Below are 12,705 nucleotides of genomic sequence, written 5' to 3' on the forward strand. Positions count from 1 at the left end.
GAGGTCAGGAGATCGAGACCATCCTGGCTAACATGGTGAAACCCCGTCTCTACTAAAAAATACAAAAAACTAGCCGGGCGAGGTGGCGGGCGCCTGTAGTCCCAGCTACTTGGGAGGCTGAGGCAGGAGAATGGCGTAAACCCGGGAGGCGGAGCTTGCAGTGAGCTGAGATCCGGCCACTGCACTCCAGCCCGGGCGACAGAGCGAGACTCCATCTCAAAAAGAAAAAAAAAAAAAAAAAAAAAAAAAAAGAAACTGCGTGTATGTATGTTTATATGTATATACAAACTTACATAAATTTACATATATGAATACAATCTTCTAGTTTTTTTTTTTTTTTTTTTTCTTTTTCAGTCCTGAATTTTCTGGGACGGAAAAAGCAAGAACTTATAACAGGTATGTGCTTAAAAACCTGTTCAATTAATAACCAGTCAGCCGGGTGTGGTGGCTCATGCCTGTAATCCCAGCATTTTGGGAGGCCGAGGCAGGTGGATCACGAGGTCAGAAGATCGAGACCATCCTGGCTAACAGGGTGAAACCCTATCTCTACTAAAAAATATACAAAAAATTTAGCCGGGCATGGTGGTGGGCGCCTGTAGTCCCAGCTACTTGGGAGGCTGAGGCAGGAGAATGGCATGAACCTGGGAGGTGGAGCTTGCAGTGAGCCGAGATTGTGCCACTGCACTACAGCCTGGGCAACAGAGCGAGACTCTGTCTCAAAATAAAATAAAATAAATAAAAAAATAAAAAATAATAAGTCACAAGTCACTCTTACTATATTGGCCAGCATATTGACTAATGGCATTTAGTATTACCAATTCCTGGCTGTGAATAAATAGCAAATTATTATGGCTTCTAGAAGTATTGATGATCTTCTCTCAAAAGGTATCATAAAACACAAAATTCAGGAAGCTCCCCACTCATACACACTGTATCATACAAAACTAGAACATTATATTTATTGCCCAGCAAGATTTTACATAACATCAAACACAGTCAGTAGCAACATCAAAAGAGACACTGTTCAAAGATGCTCTTGGCTAGCAAATTTCATTCAATCTCATATGTCATGAAAAATTCCAGTGTCTTACCTTAGTCAATACTTGACCTAGAAAAAAAAGTATCTCCACTTTAAATGCCATTCTCAAATACGGTTCTATTTTGCCAATACCAGTGCAGACTACTGTTTGTTGACAGTAGAGATATGCCATCCCAATTGGTTTAATATGTTTGTACACTTTTTCATATAAGCCAGAAGACATCTATCTCTCTTTATAAGAAATACTAAGCTGTTATGCTAATTTAGGAACCAGAAATATGCTAACATTTTATAGTTCAAGTGTGTCCAAAAAGCCTTCTTATCAATGTCCGCAAGTTCGTAATAAACACTAATTTTCAAAAAAAAACCTGTGAGAATTACAAGATCCTCATTAATTCTGATTCTGAAGATTATGAGCATCTCATTTGCAGATCAGAAAATGGGAACACAACTTCAGAACAATTTTTTGCCCAAGGTATTTTATAAATCATGTTAAGAGGATTCTTTTTTCTTTTTCTTTTCTTTTTCTTTTTTTTTTTTAAGATAGGGTCTCACTCTGTCACCCAGGCTGGGGTGCAATGGTATGAACACAGCTCACTGCAGCCTGCACCTCCCAGGCTTGGGCGATTCTCCCGCCTTAGTCTCCCGAGTAGCTGGGACCACAGGTGCATGCCACAACACCGGGATAATTTTTAAAAAATCTTCTGTAGAGGTGGGGTCTAACCGTGTTGCCTAGGGTGGTCTTGAACTCCTAAGCTCAGGGACTTCTGCCACCTCAGCCTCCAAAAGTGTTGGGATTATAGGTGTGAGCTACCATGCCCAGCTTTAAGAGAATTCTTGCTTACTGAAAACACAAACTCCATTCTTTTAGCTTGTTTTCTTTAGGGCACTGAAAACAACTGACATCCAAGACAATCTGAAATTCTCTGGTGCAAAGACCAGTATCAGGGACCAACCCAACCCTGCAGAGGGAAGAAGTGCCAGTTAGCTGAACAGGGGGCCATTGGCCAACAGGAGAAAAAAGAGTAGGGAGGAGGGACTGGTAGGGAACCCTGGCTAAGTCCACCCTTAGAAGGAGGTGGGGGCTGCTCCAAAGAACTGAAAATCAGAGCTGTCAATCTTGTTGCTTCTGCCATAAAGTAAGGCTGCAGGTTGTATCACTGAGCTCAGAAATTGGGACCACTGTGCTTACGATGCAATCTAGTATTTGATCAATAATGCTTCCCATCAGCTGAAGTATGCAACATCCAAAATCTACTACATAAAGGAAGTTGTGCCCTTACTACATTTTATAAACCCAAATCCAAAAGGACAGCATTTTAAGTATTGCTAATGACTGAGAAGAGGGCTGGTCACAAGAAATTCAATAATATTAAAATAATAATTGATAATAATAACAGGAAGGCATCTCATTAACAATACTTCCTCTGAGTGGTTAATTTAAAAATCATACAGAATTGATCCTGGTAGCATATTTACAGTTAATTTGAAAACAATGTTGGATTAAAATAATCACAAAGTATATCAGTAACATGTGATATTTTACAATACCTACCAGACATAAAACAGTGAAGTTCAGCTGTCTGTTAAAGGTTGGTTTCTAGGCAACTGAAAATATAGTCTATCACACAGGCACACATGGAAGATAATACAGATGTCTAAAGGTAGACATGCTTCAGAAGTTGTTCCTGCTGAATACTAAACATGAGAATGAAGTGGAGGTTACAGTGACAGAGTGGTCATCAGACAAAGGGGCCCGGTGGTGTTAAGCTGACAAATATGGCTGGGTAACTCGAGATTTTCAGATCCATAACCTAAGTGGGTATCTAATGCTGCCATATTCACTCCACTGGCATCCACAGGATTCCACACAACTCTACATTTATGATATCAATTTATAAACAAGTTTTGTCATTTCACTAATATTTAAGTACAGTGAGTGACTGTTGCTGGAACATCTATTAGCTTTTCATTACTTGGAATTTCATGTTTCTAAAAACAAATACTGTGGTACAGAGAGGAGAAGATGAGGACTTTATGTTCTAATTCTGACTTTTTTTTAGCATAACTCTTTTTTTTTTTTTGACAGTTTCACTCTTGTTGCCCCGGCTGAAGTGCAATGGAGCAGTCTCGGCTCAATGCAACCTCTGCCTCCTGGGTTCAAATGATTCTCCTGTCTCAGCTTCCCAAGGAGCTGAGATTACAGGTGCCTGCCACCAGGCCCAGCTAATTTCCGTATTTTTAGTAGAGACGGGGTTTTACCATGTTGGCCAGGCTGGTCTCGAACTCTGACCTCAGGACAATCTGCCCACCTTGGCCTTCCAAAGTGCTGGGATTACAGGCTCGAGCCGCCATGCCTGGCCTAGGATAACGTTTTTATTTTGTTATCTTACATTGATCTGATCTGAACTTCAAATTTTACTTTCCCTATATTATTACAGTAACAATTACAGTCACATTTGAATTGTTCACCATTGCTTTTTTTTTTTTTTTTTTGAGACGGAGTCTCGCTCTGCGCCGCCCAGGCTGGAGTGCAGTGGCCAGATCTCAGCTCACTGCAAGCTCCGCCTCCCGGGTTCACGCCATTCTCCTGCCCCAGCCTCCCGAGTAGTTGGGACTACAGGCGCCCGCCACCGCGCCCGGCTAGTTTTCTGTATTTTTTAGTAGAGACGGGGTTTCACCGTGTTAGCCAGGATGGTCTTGATCTCCTGACCTCGTGATCCGCCCGTCTCGGCCTCCCAAAGTGCTGGGATTACAGGCTTGAGCCACCGCGCCCGGCCTTCACCATTGCTTTTTTGTCTTTATATATGTTGATGTATACATTTGAAAGAATAGTGTTTAACTTTGAACAACGTAAGTCATATACTTAACATCTGACATTATTATTAAGGTTTAAAAAAAAAAACTGCCTGTGATGCAAGGATCTATTTTTTATGATGGACATACCTTTTTTTAAGGTCATTTACTTATCAAAATGAACATTTTAAAAATGACTGAAGAGAACATGAACCTAAGTCTTTTGACTACTTTATCTGTTGCTGAACTAGCATGGTTAAGTGAAAACTTCTTGAATAAGGAGATAGTGATTGTTTCACATTGGCCTTTGGAGACGGCACTTGGGAGAATGACATCAGAATACAGCTGTCTGACAACCTGTGGTCATTTAGCTATTTTCAGGATAGCCACAGAGAGTGGGCATTTATTAGTAGCCATGTGTCCACCCTAGAGATAGGAAAACAAAGCTACCACCAGCAGCCAACCTATTTTAGCCCTGTCACCAGAGCCTTTCTCCACTCATGCCACTGCCGGCTGATTGGCATGACTGCATTCCATTATTCACACATCGCGTTTACTGTAAAGTCCCAATATAACAGAGACAACTCGGCACCATCTCACTGCTGCTAATGTTTGTAGCAGCTGTTAAACCTGAGAGACGTTACATAGCACCGGAGACCCACTCGTTGGGTAGGAGATGTCCTTTCTGTTTCCTTGAGTAGTGAAATCACAGTATCATCCTTTCCTAGTTCCAGGATCTCTAATGGGGTAATGATGCTCTCTGATTTCCCTATCATGCCCTCACTTGAGATTCAAAATTTTGACTTTCAGTTCTTGCCAATTTGGTGTGACTAAATGTCTAGAAGGCATGTGAACAGTTTTGAACTTCAATAACAGGTCTTTCCTTTTTAAAAACCTGCAAACTTCATTTTATTTCTAATGGTAGGCTGCTTGTTTTTCCTGTTTGTTATTAAACCAGTAGTGTGTGCCCAGAGTTGACCTAGTTTTCCTGTAAGCACTCTGGGGAGCAGGGGGACAGAGCAGACCAGGAAGGGTTTACTTAGTGTTTGTGTGTGAAAGAGAGTCAGGTTCTCAGCTCAGATATTTATAAATAGAGCTTTGACCCACAAGAACGTGTTGCGAGACATGGAGAGCCAGGGTGTGTGACGGTTCCTTACTGCGTGGGACTCTGCTCTGCATCATAGAATACACCACCCCTAGTTCTACTGAGTTAAATGCCATTGGCAACAACCAGTCATTGCTAAAACTGAAAACAACCTGCACCCTCCCAAGCCCAACACATTCCCTGGGGGGTCCTGCCCGTTGGGAACTGCTGCTCTTGCCATGTGAAATACAGGTACCTCTCACCCTGTATGGGGCCATTAGCTTATTTTTTCTGCATAGTCACCACTGGAGATGGCAGCTGGATATCTGCTTTCCCACTCTCCCCCAGATGCCCCGCTACACACAATGCCTATGTTCCCTCTGTGAAAAACTAGTGGATTATAACTGACCCTTCTAAAGCCTGCGAGGCAGTTGTGGTGGGGTCGGGATCTATCTAAGGAGCTTTGGAAAGTTTTGACCTAAAAGTTGGCTTCCCATAACTTCATTCACTCAGCTGCTCTGTCCTGAACGAGACTGTGGAGAATGTGGGAAGGCAGCTCAGGTGCCAGCACCCCAGGTGCCAACAAATGGGGCTCCACTGAGGACAGGATGCTGCAAACCGAAAACAAAACAACAACCGCAATGGCCTGAGAAGAGCACTGTCCTCATCATTTGTATTATAAGAGTACAAGGTTTTCCCCCCTGGGCTTTTTAGTGATCATAAAAGACTGTTTAATACTGCACAGTTTACTAAGGGCTTTTTCACTTATTTATAGCACTTGGACTTACTTCCACTGGAAGGCAGAAAAGCAATGGATTCCAGTAAAGAGGGATATGATTACTTAGACTAGTTCTTAAATCACAGAACTCAATTTGAATAAAAAGTATCTGGATAGAAGACTGTTAAAATAAACTTTAAAAATAAAGGCACATTCTTTCTCCATCTCTGGAAAAGGAACCAGGTCTCATGAAGGAGTCTAGGCTGACAACTTTAGCTCCTTCAAACTGATAGTGGTAAGTCAGCTAATGAAGATGACTGAGTGAGATCTCAAACCAAATACAAAAGGCCAGGAAAAAGAAGTACAATTGTGGGATGTGACAGGGAGAAGGGAAAGCTGGAAGATGATACAAGAGAACCTGACTGTTAACTGTCGCGAACCACGTGCAGCTATTACTGCTTTCTTGTACGTTTAAATACACAGTGTCCATTGCATAGCCTGTATTTTTCAGAGATCTATAGGAATCATGGTTTTGAGATGGATTCACATTGCTCTGTTATTTATTATTATTATTACTTTTTTTTTTTTAAATTTAAGAAATAGGTCCTTGCTCTGTCGCCCAGGCTAGAGTGCAGTGGCACAATCATAGCTTACTTCAGCTTCGAACCCCTGGGCTCAGGCAATCCTCCCACCTGAGTCTCCTAAGTAGCTGGGACTACAGGAGTGTGCCACCATGCCCAGCTAATTTATTTTTTATTTTTTGTAGAGACATTATCTCATTTTTTTCAGGCTGGTCTTGAACTCCTGGCTGTAAGTGATCCGCCTGCCTTGGGTTCCAAAATGCTGGAATTACAGGTATGAGCTACTGTGCCCTGCCTATACTGGTTTTAAACTCTCTGGTAAAAGTATGGTCATGCTCCAATTAATAGGATGACAAGAGAGACTGAATGGAGGCAAAATTTTGTAAGACCTTTTCCATGACTGTTACAAAGAGAATGGGACTTTCCTTGTCTATGTCCTAGCACCTTTCTTCAATCACTAGAGTAGATAGACCTATTGTGTGAACATGTCACATTGGGGGAAAACACTTGCATTGAAATTTTTCTCAGTGGTATGGTGGGGTCCACTGATATAGGGCTGGCAATAGCTGATTGTGTGCATTCTCCTTCCAACTCCAGGTACACGGATGTCAAATTGTACAAGTCATGGATGTGGCCATGGTTTGAGTATTTATACCACAGAAACCTGCGAGTACAACAAATCAGGACTGTTTTTCTTTTTAAAGAATTACATTTAGGCTGGGCATGGTGGCTCACGCCAGTAATCTCAGCACTTTGGGAGGCCGAGGCGGGCAGATCACAAGGTCAGGAGATCGAGACCATCCTGGCTAACATGATGAAACCCTGTCTCTACTAAAAATACAAAAAAATTAGCCGGGTGCAGTGGCGGGCGCCTGTAGTCCCAGCTACTCGGGAGGCTGAGGCAGGAGAACGGCATGAAGCCGGGAGGCGGAGCTTGCAGTGAGCCGAGATCGCACCACTGCACTCCAGTCTGGGCAACAAAGCCAGACTCCATCTCAAAAAAAAAAAAAAAAAAAAAAGCTACATTTACCATCACACTACTGAGTGTATACATCTTGTATGTGTATTTGCAAAAGGGCCCTCCAGCTTTGCTGCCTTCATTACAGAGGCTCATGAAGCCGGCTTAACTGAGTAACCTTCAACAAAGTCAGAGAAAGCCATGCCCACGCCATGGCTTCAGGACAGGGTCTGAAGATAAAGTGGCAGGGCATCATTAAGATTCTTCAGAGTGCATTCTTGGCAGCTTGTTCAAAGAAAGGTTAGTTTAGAGAGCAGCACCAGCTGTTCCTCTTTTCATTGCAGGATTTTGAAATCCTTAGAAAGGTACTAAATATGTCATTCAAGGCAGAAATAAATGATACAAATAAAAAACCAATTTGCCACAGTCCCCCAAATATTATAACACAGAATGGATATTATTTACTTTTTACTGAGTGCTTAATAAGGACCTGAAAATGATGACTTGATGTTAACTAATATCACAATATTACTTTGGGAGTGCATATTTATTTCCAAAAGACAGTAAGTATAAAAGTATAGTTCTCATAAGATGCTTCTTTCTTAAGGATACTAAAGTTCAGTGCAGCCTACCTGAATAACTGAAAACCAGACAAATAACTGCAGGTAATCACCTGTAATGGAGCCTCGCTTTTACTATAAATCTTCTTCCCCAGTCAGTAACCTCTGCTATGTATAGGATGTTATTTGTTGTGACGATAATTGTGTAGAAACCCAGTCTTCCAATGCGTGGGAGAACTCACTATGTCCCAGAATAGCCAAACAAAATGATCCCATTAGCTTTGGTGGTAGGACCTAGGATCTGGAAAACATTCTCGTTTTTGCTTAATCTGACTACCAGGAAGTATAGAGCAAACATGTCTTTTTTCTTTTGATTATTATTTTTGGTATACCTTAGGGGCTTGTTTTATTCTTCTATCCAAAAAGCTTACTTGTAGATAACCACTGTGAAAGGCACAGTCATATATGGGTGCTTCTTGCCTTCAGGGACTAATGAAAGACATCCAGTATTCCCATATCTGTACCCTTCTCTACTCCAGTTATTCTATCAGGCCCTCTACAGCCTGAGGGATTCGTGCATCCAGCCCTTTGCTCCAATGACTGCTTCCAACCCAAGGCCCCTCCATCCACAGGTGGAAAGGATCAGCCTATAAATACTCTCTCATCTTTTAAGACCAAGCTGACGTCCTCCTATCACCTCAAGGGGATCGCTTATTATATAGAAGCAACTTTTGAATTATATAGAAGGTGTCTTAGTCGCAGAGGCCATTGTTGGCTGCCTCCCCATCACCCAGGCACCATAAATTCCCTGAAAATAAAGTTTTATTAGAACTCAGCATACTCCTTTACTTAAAGTATTATCTATGGCTGCTTTCATGCTACAGTGGCAAAGTTGAGTAACTGCCACAGAGATGGTATGTCCCACACGACCTAGAATATTTACTACCTAGCCCTTTACAGAAAATAAAAAGTCAACCCCTGGCCTAAAGCATTCTGTAGCCTTCTGCTTTTTCTAGCAGGGAGGCCCAAGGAGTGCTTGGGAGGAGCCTGGGGCATCAGGCTTTCTGTGCCTCAGTTTGACCTCAAATTGCTACACTTCCTCTTCCCTGCTTTAGTTCACACTTTAGTGGGACAGAGGATTTGGGTTTTCCAACTTGGCCGGGCTCCAGTTACGACTTCAGATGCTTTGAATTGTAGCCAAGCCGGCAGCAGGGTCATCTCTCATTAAAGAAAGCCATATTTTATTTCCTCTCTGTGTTTAGCCTGTGTTTCTTTCCTGTATGTAGAGACTTGTTAAAGACCACAAGAACAAGCCAGGGCACAGGAAGTTTTCTTACCAACTCCCCTAGTACTGCTCCCCATTAGGCATGTGATCAGTGACCTGTTAGTTTGAGGCTTTTGGTGCCCTTGAGGATGACTTTTGCTGTACAGCAATTAGTTATTGTTACTTTGCAGTTTTGAAAAGGAATATACAGTTTGTTAAATTTACAACATCTGAAGCCTAGCTTTTCCTCAAGTTTTTATGTTACACTTAAAAATTTTAATATTCTGCCAGGCGCGGTGGCTCAAGCCTGTAATCCCAGCACTTTGGGAGGCCGAGACGGGCGGATCACGAGGTCAGGAAATCGAGACCATCCTGGCTAACACTGTGAAACCCCGTCTCTACTAAGAAATACAAAAAACTAGCCGGGCGAGGTGGCGGGCGCCTATAGTCCCAGCTACCCCGGAGGCTGAGGCAGGAGAATGGCGTAAACCCGGGGGGCGGAGCTTGCAGTGAGCTGAGATCCGGCCACTGCACTCCAGCCTGGGCGACAGAGCAAGACTCCGCCTCAAAAACAAACAAACAAACAAACAAAACACAAAACAACAACAAAAAAATTTAATATTCTATCTACATAGCTATTCAATTTTAACAATTACATTTATGGTGACTTTGAATACTCTTTAGGTCCGTTTATAAACTAAGTTCATTTTTAACTTCATTTTATAATTCCATTTGTAAGTTTAATATAGTCAGTTTTCTTTTTAAGCATTTCGGCTGTTTAACAATCAAAACATCCCGAAGTGGTTGAGAATCTTAAATTTTTTTTCCATGAATTTTATAAATTCAATGACTCTCAAGTTCTGGTACATTCTAAATTAGAATCACAAAGAGAATCTACCAGTTTGATCTATGTGTAACATATACTTTAAATGAAAGTATTAATACTGTGGGGTTATTTTATCACTTTAATTTTTATTTATTTTTATTTTTTTTGAGACAAGAGTCTTGCTCTGTCACCCAGGCTGGAGTGCCATAGCACCATGTCAGCTTGCTGCAACCTCCGCCTCCCGGGTTCAAGTGATTCTCGTGCCTCAGCCAACCGAGTAGCTGGGCTTATACGTGTACACTGCCATGCCCCGCTAATTTTGGTATCTTTAGTAGAGACAGGCTTTTGCCGTGTTGGCTAGGCTGGTGTTGAACTCCTGACCTCAAGTGATCCTCCTGCCTCAGCCTCCCAAAGTGCTGGGATTACAGGCGTGAGTCATGACGCCCAGCCTATTTAATCATTTTTATACTCTTAATGTTAAATCTTCTACAGTAAAAAGGTAAATCTTCCTTTTCATTAAGGAAACAATTTGCCATCCCAAATGAAAGGGGTTATAATTCCATGTAACTTGAGGTCCCCATCTAATTGAACTTGGGTTGGGATTGGTTTCCTTTTTTTCAGACGGAGTCTCGCTCTGTCGCCCAGGCTAGATTGCCATGGCGTGATGTCGGCTCACTGCAAGCTCCGCCTCCCGGGTTCACGCTATTCTCCTGCCGCAGCCTCCGGAGTAGCTGGGACTACAGGTACCTGCCACCACGCCCGGATAATTTTTTTTTTTTTTTTTGATACGGAGTCTGGCTCTGTCGCCCAGGTCTGAGTGCAGTGGCACCATCTCGGCTCACTGCAAGCTTTGCCTCTCGGGTTCAGGCCATTCTCCTGCCTCAGCCTCCCGAATAGCTGGGACTACAGGCACCCGCCGCCACGCCCGGCTAATTTTTTGTGTTTTTAGTAGAGACGGGGTTTCACCGTGTTAGCCGGGATGGTCTCCATCTCCTGACCTCGTGATCCGCCCGCCTAGGCCTCCCAAAGTGCTGGGATTACAGGCGTGAGCCACCGCGCCCAGCCTGAACTTGGGTTGGTTTTCAATCAAAATTTTTGGGGATACTCATTGACAAGCCTTTCAAAAAATAGTTGTTGTAACAACTCTTTGAAAACTTCGGTCTTCAAAGGGAGTTGTTTGCTGCTGGATACAAGTTATCATTACCTACTTCACTGTCTACTCACAGAAGTGTTACTCCTGCCTAAGATTCTAGATAATTTCTTCCACTACTTGGTTGGACTTTATGTTTCTTTAGCACACGTTTTACTATCTTTCCATCTTGCTCTACAGATATTCCATTTTCTTTTACTGATAATTTGCATACTATAAAATTCATCCTTTTAAAGCATACAATTCAGTTGTTTTTAGTATATTCATAGGGTTGTGCAACCATCATCACCATCTAATTCCAGAACATTTCTGTCATTTAAAGAAAAACACCCAAATCATTAATAGTCATCCTCCAATTACACTTTCCTTCAGCCTTTAGCAACCACTACTCTACTTGGTTTCTTTATGGATTTGCCTATTCTGGACATTTCATATAGATCAAATCATGTAATATGTGGTCTTTTGTATCTAGTTTCTTTCACTTAACACAGTGTTTTCAACGTTCATCCACATTGTAGTATGTATCAGTACTTCATCCCTTTTTATGGCTGAATAATATTCCCCTGTGTGGATATATCCCATTTTGTTTATCCATTTATTGGTTGACAAACATTTAGGCTGGTTCTACTTTTTGGCTATTATAAATAATGCTGCTTTTTATGAGCAGTTTTGTATAAACGCATGTTTTCATTTCTTTTGGGTATATATCTAGGGATGGAATTCCTGGGTCATGTGTTAAATCTATGTTGTCAAATGCTTTTCCTGCATTTGATAATATAATGTGTTGCACTGATTTTTGTATGTTGAAACAACTTTATATCTTGAAATAAACTATGCCTGATTATCATATATATAATTCTCTTTTATATGTTGCTGGATTCATTTGTTAGTACCGTTGATCCTTGAACAACATGGGGGTTGGGGTGTTGACAGCCACACAGTCGAAAATCCACGTATAATTTTTAAGTCACCCAAAACTTAACTACTAATAGCCTACTGTTGACTGGAAGCCTTGCCAATTACACATATTTTGTATATTATATGTATATTATATTATTATAATAAGATAAGCTAGATAAAATAAAATGTTATTAGTAAAATAATAAGGAAGATAAAATACATGTGCTACTTATTTAGTAAAAGGGGATCATTATAAACTTCTTCACTGTCTTCATGTTAAGTAGGCTGAGGGGAGGAAGAAGAAGAGAGGTTGGTCTTGCTATCTCACAGGTGGCAGAGGCAGAAGAAAATCTGCATATACGTGGATCCACACAGTTCAAACCCATGTTGTTCAAGGGTCAACTGTATTGGTTGAGAGAGTTTTGCATCTATATTCACAAGGAATATTGGTCTTTAACTTTTTTGTAATGTCTTTGGTTTTGGTATATAGTAATCTTGATTTTGTGGCATGAGTTGGGAAGCGTTCCCTCCTCTTCTATTTCTTGGAACTGCTTGAGAATTGGTAAAAATTCTTTAAACATTTGGTAGAATTCAGCAGTGAAGCAAGCGTCCTGGGCTTTTCTGATGGGAAGGGTAATTCAATGTTTTTACTTGTTTTAGGTCTAATTTTGATTTCTATTACTTCTTGAGTCAATTTCAGTAGTTTGTACCCTTCTAGAAATTTCTACATTTAATCTAGATTACCTAATTATTTGGCAAACAATTTTTTTTTATTGTATGCTTTCATAGTCCTTTAAATGTCTTTTTTTTGGTTTGGGTTCTGCCCGTC

General features: G+C 41.3%; 1 protein-coding gene across 4 annotated transcripts in view; it reads right to left on the reverse strand.

The window, feature by feature from the left end:
• The window catches only part of ARL15 (ADP ribosylation factor like GTPase 15), a 441,654-nt gene that overhangs the window by 3,633 nt on the left and 425,316 nt on the right, over positions 1-12,705 (reverse strand).

Source organism: Macaca mulatta, chromosome 6, assembly GCF_049350105.2.
Source record: "Macaca mulatta isolate MMU2019108-1 chromosome 6, T2T-MMU8v2.0, whole genome shotgun sequence".
Lineage (NCBI taxonomy): Eukaryota > Metazoa > Chordata > Mammalia > Primates > Cercopithecidae > Macaca > Macaca mulatta.